Source organism: Toxorhynchites rutilus, chromosome 2 (assembly GCF_029784135.1).
Source record: "Toxorhynchites rutilus septentrionalis strain SRP chromosome 2, ASM2978413v1, whole genome shotgun sequence".
In the NCBI taxonomy this organism is placed as follows: domain Eukaryota; kingdom Metazoa; phylum Arthropoda; class Insecta; order Diptera; family Culicidae; genus Toxorhynchites; species Toxorhynchites rutilus.
The window spans coordinates 139,759,520-139,775,208 of record NC_073745.1 but is presented as its reverse complement, the minus strand read 5'-3'; the positions used below and the strand labels follow the sequence as shown (position 1 = coordinate 139,775,208).

The window sequence follows — 15,689 nt, the reverse complement described above, 5'->3', positions numbered from 1 at the left end:
GTGTGTATGTATATAATGAGGTGCGCATCACACAAGTGAGAAGAGATGTTTAGTATCTGAATTCTGCATTTTGTGCACTCCGCACCAAGAGAGAATACGTGTTAGTTTTGAACTCGCGCTGATGAAAATTAAACTCAAGTGCAGCACTGCGTATGGTTTCTGACGACTGGCTTGTAGCCAGTTTAAGCAAAATATCGTAATTCTGCACATTTCACACTTACACAAATACAATAGAACCCTGATTATCCGCGAAGTAGTCGGACAAAGTCACCGCGAATAACGAAAATCGCGGATAGCGTGATAAAGGACTAACAATGAAATGCAAACGCGAAATAAAGATATTTAAGTATGAAAACTAAGTTTTATCAATACTGAAGTCATTAAACTAACCATCTGTAAGGTCGTGTATATCAGTGGTCAGATAATACGAAAGCAATGACCAAGACAAAAGATCAAGTGCCTACCTCTCACTGACAAATTTCAGGAAATTCTATAGAATTACTATGAAACTCGCTTCCGCTTCCGGATATTCGGGATTCTACTGTAAAATAGTTATTTTTATGAGAAAGTTTGGGTATAATACAAAAAAACTAGCACTTCTGTAGTAAATAAAAACGACGTTAACGGCATTGAGCTTCGTGTTCCGTTATTTTGATGCGAAAATGATAATGGTTTTTCAGCAAAAATAAGAGCCAAAATGATCTTATAAGTATCGATTGGATTTTCAATGGATGAAAATTATATTGTGACTTATTTTCAACATAAGAGTGACCACACGAACCAAACAGTAGTCTTAATTTTGGTCCTCGCTATACCGCAATCGTTACCAGTGAAATTTTGCTTGATTGTAGACTATCCTTCCATGTCACACACACTAACACCGTGAGCTTTGGATATATTATCATGGTATCGCTGAAATAATGAAAACATATTTGTTTCTATGATGATGAATGTGTAAAAAAAAAGCTGTAAAGGCCATGAATTAGACTATTTCCTGAAAATATTTTTTTGCGATTTTATATGAATATGGCTTCTGGCATATAGTTACATTTGCTGACTTCAAGGAAGTCCATTGTTTTCACCATATTGTAGCAATGGAGACCGAAACATTCGACTTAGAATTCGAATTTCGATGAAACTTTTATTTCAAATTAAAGTTTGGTTTATGCCATTATGTGTGAAATACAACATCATTCAAATGTCCACCTAGGGCTTCCTCGCACACCTTGATCCGGAACAGGTAATTTTCGATGACTTTTCGGCACACATGGGGCGGTGTCTCGGTCATAACTTCTCGAATTTTGTCTTTCAAATGTTCAAGAGTTTGCGGAGAGTTGGCATAGACACGGTCTTTCGCATAACCCCACAAAAAAAAGTCTAGCGGGTTCAAATCGCATGATCTGGACGGCCAATTGGCATCACCAAAACACGAAATTATGCGTCCCTCAAATTTCGTTCGCAATATGGCCATGTTCGATCGTGTTGTGTGGCACGTGGCGCCTTCCTGCTGAAACCACATGTCATCCGTATCCATATCTTCAATTTGTGGCAAAAAAATCGGTTAACATGCGGCCATAGCGCCCACCATTCACAGTTACCGTCTCGCCGCCCTCATTTTCAAAGAAATACGGCCCGATGACTCCACCAGACCATAATGCGCACCAAACAGTGACTTTTGGCGGATGCAATGGCCTCTCAACAATCACCTGTGAATTTTCTGAGCCCCATATACGAAAATTTTGGGTGTTCACATAGCCACCGAGCTCGAAATGTGCCTCAGCGCTGAAGAAAATTTGATGCGAAAATTCAGCATTTTGCTGCTGTTGTTCGTTCACAGTCAGTTGTTATCAACGAGCCAAGGTAGACAAATTCCTCCACCACCTCGAGCTCGTCGCCGTCGATCACAATACTACTACCAAGAAGAGCTCTGTTGCGATCAGTCTCTCCAGCTAGCATGTATTTAGTTATAGACGCATTGATCCCAAGCTCAATCAGCCCTGCTTCGTGTTTCAGTCGGGTATACAAGTCTTCTACCGTCGCATGTGTTCTTCCGATTATTTCCACGTCGTCGGCGAAGCAGATAAACTGACTAGACTTGTTGAAAATCGTGCCCCGCATGTTGAAGCCCGCTCTCCGCATAACACCTTCCAGCGCCATGTTGAAGAGCAGACAGGAGAGTCCATCGCCTTGTCGAAGTCCCCTGTGAGTCTCAAATGATTCCGACCGTTCACCTGAGATTCGCACACTGCACCGCACACCGTTCATCGTTGCCTGAATCAGTCTTGTCAGCTTTCGGGGAAAGCCGTGTTCGTCCATCATCCTCCATAGCTGTCGTCGGTCGATTGTATCATATGCGGCCTTGGAGTCGACGAAGATGTGGTGTGTAGGGACCTGATACTCGCGGCACTTTTGGAGGATCTGCCGCAGTGTAAAAATCTGATCCGTCGTCGAGCAACCGGGCATGAATCCGGCCTGATTACTACCCACAAATCAACTTACTATTGGTGATAGATAGATACAGGATCTGAGACAAAATTTTGTAGGCACCATTCAGAATTGTGATGGCACGATAGTTCCCACATTCCAACTTGTCGCCTTTTTTATAGATGGGGCAGATTACCCCGTCCTTCCACTCTACCGGTAGCTGTTCTGTGTCCCAGATCCTGACTATCAACCGGTGCATACACTCTACAAGTTTTCTCGGACCTCCCTTGAAGAGTTCCGCTACGAGTCCATCCTTACCAGCTGCTTTGTGGTTCTTGAGCTGATTAATGGCCTCCTTAACTTCACCCATCGTCGGGGGTGGTACGTCTTCGTTGTTCATTGCACCGGTGTAGTCCTCCTCAACGCCGTCTTGGTCTCCTGTCTGCGCGCTGTTCAGGTGTTCATCGTAGTGCTGCCTCCACCTTTCGATCACCTCGCGTTCGTTCGTCAAGATGCCTCCTTCCTCGTTTCTGCACATTTCGGCCCGCGGCACAAAGCCTTTGTGCGAGGCGTTTAGTTTCTTGAAGAACTTCCACGATTCTCGAGAACGATAACGCAGATCCATCTCCTCACACTCTTTCTCTTCCAGGCGGCGCTTTTTTCCCGAAAGAAATGTGTTTGCTGCCTTCGCTTCAGTTTGTATCGTTCCACGTTTTGTTGAGTCGCTCGTTGCAGCATGGCTGCGCGTGCTGCATCCTTCTCGTTCAGGAGCGCTCGGCACTCGTCGTCAAACCATTCGTTCCGTTGTCCTCGTTGTTCATACCCGATGACGGTCTCTGCTGTGCTGCTAATTGCTGCTTTTAAGGTGTTCCAGCATTCACAGGATCATTGTGAGCCTAAATAAAAGGAAGTAGACGTTTCTTCATGCATTCCTCTATACATTCTCGAGTCCATTGTCTTGTTTGTGACGAGAACCTTGTTTTTCTGTCCTCAGCTGTAAATCCTTTGCCAAATCAAGAACTTCCTGGCAAACTTATCAGTGAAAACAAACTTAAATTTGCTGAGGACATCTCCTCTGGCCTTCTAGAATTGCCGGCCTGGGAGCTATCCAAAATCCATCTTCACGTAAGTTTCGGCATCCATCAGCATGCATCCTTCGTACTTCGTCGAAACCTTGTAGTACAACTTTTGTGCACTTCTTTTGGTCACCAGATTTTGCTTCAGCATCCTGTTAGGTTGCTTGAGGTTACGAAAATCACGATAACTTTCTTGCATACAGATCCTTCGGGTGATACTTTGGTAAGAGTTGTGTTTTTTGGCGATGTCATAGTCCGAGAGTCCCGGTTTTACCTTAACTATTCTTAATACCTTCAACCTCAGTTTCAGATCGTAAGGTCCACTACAACGTGCCCTCTGATCCATCGGAACAACAGTTGTACGTTCACGGGAATGTTTCAGAACATCATACACGGTCGGTTTAGCCACATTCAGCAATTTCGCGATTTTAGTACCAGACCGCGTCGGATTTTTAATGTGGGTGTTCAAAATCAAATGTCTTCTCTCGGCTTCCATCTTGTACAACTTTTTTAAAACAAAACGGAAAAAAAAATTTACCATCGAATGGTGCAGGTTTTTCAAATAATTTGCTGTCAAAATATTTCAGGTACGCCTACTACGACCGCTGCTGTGAAAAAAACAGTGATTCCGGATTCTAACTGAATCAAGCCATGGAAACAAAAATATTTATAAATAAATTTATGTTAAACCCCTTGAGGCACAGAATTTTAGAAAATAAAAAACACCCATGTTGCACAGAAATTCTATATCATTCAAAATTGAAAAAAATTGGTGTGTTGTCATATGATGCCAACACAATCAAATATATTTCTGACTTTTGCTAATGGTGTTGCCAACTACTTTAAATAAGAAGGTTCCGAATGCAATTTATAAGCACACAGCTATTCTGATTCTGAATGTCCCCACCATGCGTTATTACGCATCAAAAAGGTGGGACATTTTTAATACCATCGTGCCCTAAAGGGTTAAACGGCGTTGGCTGTCAGTTGTTGTTTGGTTGTAATAGGAAAGAATGAAATATGAATTCATCGAGTAGGAATACAAATAAAGAAAACTTGAGGTTTAGCAGAATTCGCACTTGTCCGTCTTAGGGCATATAAACGATTCGTATTTGTAAAGTGTTGTTGGAAAACGCTACAGCTGCGATCGATAGTATTTTTGGACGAACCTCAAACGGAGTATCCAATAACTCCAATAATTTAATGGACGAAACAGAGCAATAGCTGATCACTAAGGCCATAACAAAGCTGAATAACATGCGGGCATCTATTTTTTAATCGGCCATGGCTGAGGTTCCAGCCAACTTGAATAAGCGTAGGATTAAAAGAAAATTTGCATTCGTAAGCAGCACAGTAGCTACTGCCTTCGCATTACATCCGCATTTGATTGCCCAAGTGCTAAACTTAATCCAAAAGGGTAAATTTTAAGGCTTCTGGGAATCACGAAATTTTATTAGCCATCGATTTACAGTAGACCTTTTAACAGTATCGTCACAATAAACAGTCTGTAAACGACGATGAATCTCACGATGATTCATATTCACAGCAGATAAAACAAGAAGTGGGTTATATCTGTGTTATAACCGCAAGGGTGACGTAGGACTATCGTTGATTTAGTGATCATTTGTTTAAAGTTGCATCTGAATCAATTCTGAATGAATGGATGAATGAATAAATCGCGAGATTGGTGAAAGTTCTTCTTGTAAATCTGTGAGCAGACGAAAAACAACCAAACGCCAAAAAAACCATTTTTTTGACAAAAAAAAATCGAGATAACTGTAAATATCGACGAGTAATGCAATTTTAAGACATTTGGCATCAAAATATTTGTTTTAAACCTCGATTTTCGGTGATTTTTCGTTTTCCAAAAAACTCGAATTTTAACGTTTGTGACACGAGTAAATGAAGTCCAAAGGAGCTAATATTTTGCATAGGGTATATAATCGTGCAAATCAACATTTCGCAGCAAGTTTCGAATGAAAAATCGAGATAATTATTTTTATTGGCACTTAAAATCATACGTTTCGTCTCGCACTTCGAAAATAAACTAAGTCCCAGAGTGTCGATTTTTGACAAAAAAAAATTCGAGGTGACACTGGATCTCCACGTTTCATGCTATTTTAAGACATTTGGCATAAAAAAAAATCGAAAACCCCGATTTCCTTTACTCCCCCTTGGGTGATTTTTCGATTTTCAAAAAACACAAACTTTGATCGCTTTGTGCCACTCTCCCTTATGTCAGATTGAGGTAATATTTGGCATAGGGTGTTTTTTCGAGGTGGTGAACATTTTTTATGAGGTAACTTTTCCAAATTAGAGATGACCATTTTCATTGGCACCCTAGTATACATACACACATTCCATGTAACATGAAGTTGTTTCATTTTTGTTTATAGATTATTTATTGTTGGTTTTTATGTATGTCTTCTTCTTCTTCTTCAATGGCACTAACGTTCCTAGAGAAACTTCGCCGTCTCAACGTAGTATTACTTGCGTCATTTTTATTTGTACTTAGTTGAGATTTCTATGCCAAATAACACGCCTTGGATGCATTCTGAGTGGCAAGCTCTAGAATACGCGTGATCACAGTGCAAGTCGGAGGAAATTTCTTTGACGAAAAATTCCCCCGACCAGAACGGGAATCGAACCCGAACACCCGGCATGTTAGTTATGACGCTAACCACTCGGCCAAGGGAGCACAAATGTATGTATGTTGCATGAATATTTTATGTTTATGCTATGCATGTATTTCTGATTTAAATGAATTTAATTTTTAATTTTGATTAAAATGAAATAAAAATAAAAGGAGGAAATGCATTTTGAATGATAAACCATGTTAAAGGGTGTGTCACATCAAATTGCATCACGGAAAAAACGCTGTAGAAATTCGCCCAGTAGACCGATCCTTTTGAAAATTTTAGACAGTAAAATAAAAACTATTAAACAACTTTTGGCATTTTCTTTTTATTCATACTTCGAGCCCAAGCCCGTATGCTCACACCTTCCTCTTTACCCCGTCCATAAGGTTCTGTACAACGTCAGGTTGTAGTTTTTTTTGAACAGAAATCCATTTTCTCTTGAAGTCCGCCTCCGATTTGACAACTTTTGGGTTCTTCCGGAGGGCCTGCTTCATAATCGCCCAATATTTCTCTATTGGGCGAAGCTCCGGCGCGTTGGACGAGTTCATTTCCTTTGGCACGAAGGTGACCCCGTTGGCGTCGTACCACTCCAACACGTCCTTTGAATAGTGGCACGAAGCGAGATCCGGCCAGAAGATGGTCGGGCCCTCGTGCTGCTTCAATAGTGGTAGTAAGCGCTTCTGTAGGCACTCCTTAAGGTAAACCTGCCCGTTTACCGTGCCGGTCATCACGAAGGGGGCGCTCCGCTTTCCGCAAGAGCAGATCGCTTGCCACACCATGTACTTTTTGGCAAACTTGGATAGTTTCTGCTTGCGAATCTCCTCCGGAACGCTGAATTTGTCCTCTGCGGAGAAGAACAACAGGCCCGGCAGCTGACGAAAGTCCGCTTTGACGTAGGTTTCGTCGTCCATTACCAGGCAATGCGGCTTCGTCAGCATTTCGGTGTACAGCTTCCGGGCTCGCGTCTTCCCCACCATGTTTTGCCTTTCGTCGCGGTTTGGAGCCTTCTGAACCTTGTATGTATGCAGGCCCTTCCGCTGCTTGGTTCGCTGGACGAATGAACTTGACAAATTCAGCTTATTGACGACATCCCGGACCGAACTTCTCGGATCACGTCTAAACTGCTTAACTACGCGCTTGTGATCTTTTTCGCTGACGGAGCATCCATTTTTGCCGTTCTTCACCTTCCGGTCGATGGTTAGGTTCTCGAAGTATCGTTTTAGTACTCTGCTGACCGTGGATTGGACGATTCCCAGCATCTTACCGATGTCCCGATGTGACAACTCCGGATTCTCGAAATGAGTGCACAGGATTAATTCACGACGCTCTTTTTCGTTCGACGACATTTTTCCAAATTTACGAAAAATTGACAGTGAAGCATGGCCAACGTGATCTATACACTCTTATCTGATTATAGGCGAAAGCTGAAGATATAATTCCTAAAAATAAAATTTCTACAGCGTTTTTTCCGTGATGCAATTTGATGTGACACACCCTTTACATATTCAACAAATTTGGAACTGACCTGATTGAATTTGTATAAATTTGTATTAGAATAATTGATTCCTTATACGGCTTTTCGCTTTGCGGCCGAATTTCGTGGAACATATCTAGGCCGTAAAGCGAGGTATGGGTGCAATGTATTGAGACCTCAATTTCTGGATTGAACGTACGCCTCGAAGATGAAAGTCCGTTATTAAAAATGGAAGTTTCACTCTGAAACATTGGAACCAGAACTAATTTGATGAAAAATATGCAAAGTTGCATTTGTTTAGTCCAGAAGCAAAACATTTTTTCCCTTTTGCTTTCTGAATTGTTGAGTACGGATAGTACTTTCTTGATGAAACAAAATTGAACTCTACAGTTCACAAATATCTTCTAACATTCGCCGTTATATCTAACAACCCAACAGTTTCATTATCGTACATCATTGGTCGTAATGTTTGGTCCAATACTGTATGTCGTACAAAGATGCTTACTATAAATGTACGGTCGTTACTAAACTGACGTAATTAGTAACCCTCACATGATGGGGTTCACAGTTATTAAAAACGCAAGGATGTTCATCAACACGAATGCAGGATGAAGTAGAATATGAAATCATAGTTCAATCCGAAACACCTTCTTCGAAAACGCAAAAAAAAAATACATAAAGACCGCCGCGCGTCCAGTCCAGCCGTAAAATCAGCCTGCGGAGTGGAAAAAGCGCTAAGCTCAGGAAAAAGCGCGCATGGTTTTACTTTTCGAATCGCCGCGTAGGTTCCTTCGTCATTCCTCGTCAACACGTCGAAGCGCGCGCCACGCGGTCCTCCCCGAAACGGAAGCGAAAGTTCTCAACGGTTCGACCACTAGTGATCGTCCGAAAAACAAGTTACTTGTCAACGGGTAAACGGGGCCTTCGTGTAGTATCAACTGCGAATAAGCATCTTCCGCGGTTTTGAGTTCAAGCACAGTGCCTCCGTCAGCGGTTCGAAAGTGCAAAAATAAACAATTCTTTCATTCGAGTGTGAGTGTTTATGCTGCATTGGTTGTTTTTTTTTGTGTGGAAGAAAGAACAAATATTGACGGGTTGGTCCCGTAGCCGACTTTTTGAGACGTTCATTCCCATCTGAAAAAGTATTGCCCGAAAATTAAACAAAAGTGTGGTGGCAGAGAAAAAGTGAAATTAGTGTATGCATTCCAATTGTTACCTCATTATGTGTGATTTACGCTTATTATGAAAGTTGTTTGAACGACACGTCATAATTTTGGACGTCCTCTCAAAAGTTTGACGCAGAGTAGAATAGGGAATTGAATGCAAATACAGGTGGGTTCAAATTAAACTTCATGTTGACCACAAAAAAGGGATTGGGTAGGAAAACTTCCTACAAAGTGTCACTTTAACTCACAATCTGCTCATTAAAAGTGCATTGGCTAGTTTCCAAGATCAAAACATTGGCGAAAATATATAAATACAACGTTGAAACGATTCGATTTATTCACTGGCAATAAATTATCGACTTCCTCTTTTAATGACAATTTTAAAACATTATTTAAGCTAGGACAAAACAAACAAAAAAGTCTGGCATTGTAAAAACGCTATAACGCCATATATGTCGACCCGTAAGGCTTAACGTTGACGAGAACCATTTCATGTCGTAACATTTTAGGGAATCTAGAAACCCCCGCAAGACTCGGCACTTCAACTGTTTTTATGCCGAAAAGCATTCCACAAACATAAAGTTTTGTTGGTTGTTAGTTTTTTTCTGTGTTAATCCGTAATTTACGGATCATCTTCATAAAATACTAGAAAATGTATTCTGTCGCTGAACATTGGAACTAAGGTTTCGGAGTGGACCAGAAATATTATAAACGTTTCTAAACTACTCCACTATGCGTAAAAATTTGTTAAATCAAAACAGTCTCCTTGTGAAAATATATAAAATCATTTTAAAGGGTTTCCTCAGATATAAAAGTTTTTAATACTAAATCAAATTCTGAGCAAGCCTAAAAACGTTATTTTTCCTCGAAATTATTAGTTTATTAGTTTTTCAAAAAATTATTGCAAGTTGCTATTTTTGATTGTAGATACGCCCTTATAAAAATCAGTCGTGATGAAAATTGGTCATATGGCAGTGAAAATTTTAATTTTTGCTAGCTGCAGTCTTATATACAAGGATTAAAAAACATCGAAAAGGGATTGGTCAAAATCGGCTGTTTTTCGATTGAACTGGCGTGAAACTGTTCCATATCGTGAATTTGAATGTAACATCTATACAAACTATCAGCTGAATTCTGGAAAAAATAAGAACCTATGTTCATTGGCGAATAGACGGGTGTTTGAACTAAACACATTTAAAATCAATTTTATTCAACACAAAAAAGGAACTAGTTTGGTAAATCATTGATTATAAGTCTAGAACTTGGAATTGGCTGAGTAAATGTGAGCATTTATAAACAATAAACTATGTTTTGAAAAGTCAACCGAAACTAATTAATTCAAAACAAGACTTTTGAGTTTCCCTTCTCGATTAGTCTTAGATGGTTTCGAGCCACGTTTAGGAATTTCATCAGACGAAGCCCCTTTTCCAGGTTGAACTTTTGTGTTTTCTTCGTTTGAGGCAGGTCCAGTTGATCCACAAATCAAAAAAAATTGACAAGTTGACATGTTATCTCGCCAGATTCACGATGAAATTTGTCTTGGCCGTGATAAAATTTCAAAAAAGTAGAAGGGCCTGAGCCTAGAGGCGCAAACGTAAAGTTGACGTAGGACTCGCAGGACAATTGATTTTGAACTGAGTTTTTGTAGTTGTTCAGTAATACGTAAATTTTGATTATCCAAAACAGAAAGAGTACTGGACCTAGAAAAATCAACCTAGATTTTTTTTTATTTGAACTGAACTGAACTTTAAACGGATTATAAGAGTAGTAACAGCAGAAAGAATCCGTAACCATAAGCTATCAATTCTTTCCATTTTTAATACGTTTCACAACTATAGAACCACTCTTTTTTCTGAGTGATATGTAAGAAGTCGGTTGAATTGAAGTATGTAGTGTTGGATATAATAACTATCTTCATTTAAAAGACTGGCCATTTGAACTTTGTTGTTGTGTTCAGGCGCGAAACAATAAAAAAAACTAAAATTCCAGTGTTCCATAACTAAAATGATCCTGATTTTTCCTGATTTTTGTACTCTACATTATTTGTAATAAATATATTGGTTTCCATGCCAAAGTTTTCTGTCATGACAGTTCTCCGGTTCGCACTTGTATATATCTTCTTCTTCTTCTTCTTATATGGCACTAACGTTCCTAGAGGAACTCCGCCGTCTCAACGTAGCATTACTTGCGTCATTTTCATTAGTACTTAGTTGAGATTTCTATGCCAAATAACACGCCTTGAATGCATTCTGAGTGGCAAGCTCTAGACTACGCGTGACCACAGTGCAAGTCAGAGGAAATTTCTTTGTAGAAAAATTTCCCCGACCAGAACGGGAATCGAACCCGAACCCCCGGCATGTTAGGTTTGACGCTAACCACTCGGCCACGGGAGCACTATGTATATATCTTACATTAAGTTAAACTTTGTACTTAACTTTTTTTTATCTACCCTAAATTGTTTCGTGGCTTCCCAAAACAGTGCTAGAAAATTTCATAAAACCAGATTGTCTGACGATTTTATGGAATTACAATGAGGTTAAGTTTGAGGAACAACATTGCTTTATTTAAGATAATGTGTATGTAGATGTATCTCCAGAGTTATTAATGTAGGAATACGTTTCAGAGTGTAAAATTACTCAAGAGAAAATTTTTGAATCCACAGTCAATATAAAAAGATTTTATATGTAATTTGTTGGTCTGATACAAAGTAGGATCAACTTCAATGATGAGACTATGGTAAATATGTCTATAACCGTACTAAATATCATAAAAATTATAAAAAAATCAACAAGTCCTTGCTTTCCTCATTTGTTGAGTAAAGATATTCCAAAGCATGGATGATGAATTCAGTAAAAATTTGAATATTGATTTCCCTGCAATTGACTGTAGTGATGCTGTAGGTTTTCGGAAAAAAATATAAATGATCAAAAAGTCATGCGAAACACTAGCATTTTCGCTTATGCGAGGATTTATACCCTGCTTATTAATTCTTTTACATATCCGGTCTTCGCCCGAAGGAAGATATACTCTGTTCTGGTGGGATTTGGAATGGATTCTGTATTAAGAGCTACTATTAAGCAACCTGTTTCTCACATGTATGGCTCGCAGCAGTTTTCGACGAGGAAGCAAACATGTTCTGGAAGGATAGAATATTTAAGCTGTGTGAACGATGGCGAAAGATTGTGAAACAGAACTATGGATATAAAATTAAATTATAATGCTTTGATTGAAAATGGTGTTTTTGTTTTCCCAAAAATCGACATTAACTTTTCGGACAACCCAATATGAGGTAAAAACCCCCCAGTGTGGGTTATTTGTACTGATTGAGAACTAAAGATGACCTAAGAATTAGAAACTTATTGTAATTCACGTGAAATTGACGTTAATTTTGTAAAGGAGTGAGAGTTTTTCCATTTGGTTCTATAGTTATGAAACACTGGAATTTTAGTTTTTTTAATGTTTCGCACCTGGATGAAGAATAGTTATTATATCCTACACTATATACTTCAATTCAACTGACTGCTTTTTTGGCTGACTGAGGCTTTTTTACATAACATATCCAAGAATCAGAGAGGCGTTTTTTTTGTTTTCGAGTTACGATTTTTCAAAGTTAACCGATAGTACGAAAAATCAAAAATCAATATGAAAAAAATGTACATTGAGAAGAAAAATTAGCACTCTTTTTTTTATTTACAATTTGAATTTGCAATATCCAAAATAAATATTTTTAATTTTTTTTTTATTTTTTCACACAAAATAGAAGTCATGTAGAAAATTCAAAAAATGGGCCCAAGATGATAAAACTATTTTTGACGAACTTTGTGGAACATCAAATTTTTAGGAATTTGTTAGCAGTCATTTTTAATTACAAATTATGAATCCTGATTTTATTTAAAACCAAAAAGGTTATTTTCAATCTCCTTCTAAATGCAACCATTCTCGAGATATTTAAAAAAATATTTCTAATTTATTGAGTTTTTTATAGTAAATAATCCTTTTTAATATGTTTGTCGTGTTATACCGTCATGTTCATGAAAATTTATGAATTTGCTTATAATTTCCAACAACTTTTCCGAATATATCATTATGGTTCATTTTTCAACTCAAGTGTAACTTTTGAAAAGGGCGTATCGATTTTAGTAAGAGAAATCTTTGATAATTTATATCTCAAAAAATATGAGTCGTACCGAAATAGTGTGTTAGAAAGAGTTATAGAGTATTGTTGGCTTAATTCGAAAAAATATACACTGAGAAGAAAAATTAGTACTCTTTTTTTATTTACAAAATAGAATTTTAATTTGCGATATCAAAAAATATGTATTTTTTAAAAGTAAATAGGCCCGTTAAATATGTTTGTCGTGTTATATCATCATGTTCATGAGATTTACATCGTTATGGTAAGGACATATGTTTAGGAGTTACGTTACGAAACATTCGAAGACATGTGGGTTAATACAAAACGTAGCGAAACTAAAAAATCTTTTTTATCTTAATACAAACTTCAATCAATCAAAAAAAATTGTTGGAAATTATAAGAAAATTCATAAAATTTCATGAACATAACGGTATAACACGACAAACATATTAACACATTATGGACCGAACGTTTTGGGGCAAACTTGAAAGCTTCATTTGTTAGGATTCCATGAGTGAGATCGTTTCCTTCGATGTGGATGAGACGAAGGTGAGCCATCGGTAGGCCTTGTTAGATTCTTGGCAAACCAAGAATTCAACCTGCAAGTGTTGAAAACACGGGTTATTTCGTAGTCCATCCGTAACAGACGGAACGCGAAACACGAGAAATCTCGTGAGCGGTCCGCAATTTAAGTTAAAAGAGATTATTTACTATAAAAAAGATTATAAATTAGAAATATTTTTTAAATATCTCGAGAATGGTTGCATTTAGAAGGAGATTGATAATAACCTTATTTGTTTTAAATCACATCAGAATTCATAATTTGTGGCTAAAAATGATTGCTAACATACAAAAATTCGAAGTTTCAAAAATTCCTAAAAAATCGATGTTCCACAAATTTCGTCAAAAATAGTTTTACCATCTTGGGCCCATTTTTTTAAATATTTTACATAACTTCTATTTTATATGAAAAAATTGAAAAAAATATAACAAAATACATATGTTTTGATATCGCAAATTAAAATTTTATTTTGTAAATAAAAAGAGAGTCCTAATTTTTCTTCTCAATGTATTTTTTTTTCAAATTAAGCCAACAATACTCAATAACTCTTTCTAACACACTCTTTCGGTACGACTCATATGTTTTGAGATATAAATTATCAAAGATTTCTCATACTCAATCGATACGCCCTTTTCAAAAGTTACGCTTGAGTCAAAAAATGAACCTTGATGATGTATTTGGAAAAATTTTTGGAAATTATAAGCATAAAATTTCATGAACATGACGGTATAACACGACAAACATATTAAAAGGGATTATTTACTATAAAAAAAGACAATAAATTATAAATATTTTTTTAAATATTCCGAGAATGGCTACAAGATTGATAATAACCTTTTTTGTTTTAAATAACATCAGGATTCATAATTTGTGGCTAAAAATGATTGTTAACATACAATAATTCGAAGTTTCGAAAATTCCCAAAAATTCGATGTTCCACAAAGTTCGTCAAAAATAGTTTTACCATCTTGAGCCCATTTTTTTAATTTTCTACATGACTTCTATTTTGTATGAAAAAATTTAAGAAAAATTAAAAGATATGTATTTTGGATATTGCAAATTGAATTTTTATTTTGTAAATAAAAAAAAAGAGTACTAATTTTTTTTCCCAGTGTACATTTTTTTCATATTCAACCATCAATACTCTATAACTCTTTCTAAGACAATATTTCGGTACGACTCATAGTTTTTGAGATATAAATAATCAAAGATTTCTCTTACTCAAATCGATACGACCTTTTCAAAAGTTACGCTTGAGTCAAAAAATTCCCAATTGCTGTGAAAAACTCATATTTTCTCTAACACTTTCATTCGAATCAAAAATACTCATGTTTTGTCATTTGTCGATTTCATTTGGAATTGCTCTATTTCTATTTGCTCTATCTATTTTCAAAAATTCATAACTTTTAAACTACTGAACCGATTCAGATAATCGATATATTAAATTAAAGTCAATGAGCTAGTCTTCTGTGAAAAAAATTACGCTTGGGAATTCTAATTCAATTCTAGCCGCATAGAAGTATCGAACGAAGACTCAAAACATGTTAATTTCGAAAAATCATAACTCAGAAATGAAACAAAACACCTCTCTGATTTTTGAATGTCCTATGTAAAAAAACAAGAAGTGGGTTATATCTGTGGTATAACCGCAAGATGGACGTAGGACTAACGGTTGGCAATCAATAAGTAACGAGCATATAACTCTTAGGCAATTCATCTGTCGAATAAAGTGATTATCATATAACTTCGTTTACCCAGAAAAGAATTATTAACGCTCAAATGAAGCATCGATTCCTCCTTGGAAATACCCAGCGCAAATAATACCCCCTTTCCAAGACCCGACAAGAATCATCAGTCAATGGCGGTATTCGTGAGCTTTAGAATTAGACAATAGATCTTCTACCTTCACCAAACAGTGCGACTCCATTCAGTCCAGCTGCAGAGAAGAAACGGAATTTGGAGTAGAATTTTTAACGGAGTACAATTTTTAACGCTCAAAGAAGGAATGAATTTCTCCTTAGCACAATTAATACTTCCGATCCCAACAATTGGGAACGACGATCGATTGCGGCATTCGTATGCAAATTATTTTATAACGCTGCTTTTATCTGTAAGATTTATTTGATATGGTGAAATACCCACTACACCATATCAAACATTTCGTATTCTTCACTATCAAATCCATAGTCAAAGGCACACATTTGTATCGAATT

General features: G+C 37.3%; 1 protein-coding gene across 4 annotated transcripts in view; it reads left to right on the top strand.

Moving 5' to 3' along the window:
• LOC129764953 (elongation of very long chain fatty acids protein 4-like) overlaps nt 1-15,689 on the top strand; it is a 176,354-nt gene that overhangs the window by 143,273 nt on the left and 17,392 nt on the right. Inside the window, exon 1 of one of the 4 annotated variants that reach the window (XM_055764641.1) lies at nt 8,391-8,645. The exons of 2 other annotated variants lie outside the window; for them this stretch is intronic. The gene's annotated coding sequence lies outside the window, so the exon portion shown is untranslated. Of the gene's footprint in view, nt 1-8,390; nt 8,946-15,689 lie in introns of those variants that run through there. One more of the 4 variants, XM_055764637.1, reaches the window with a different exon arrangement.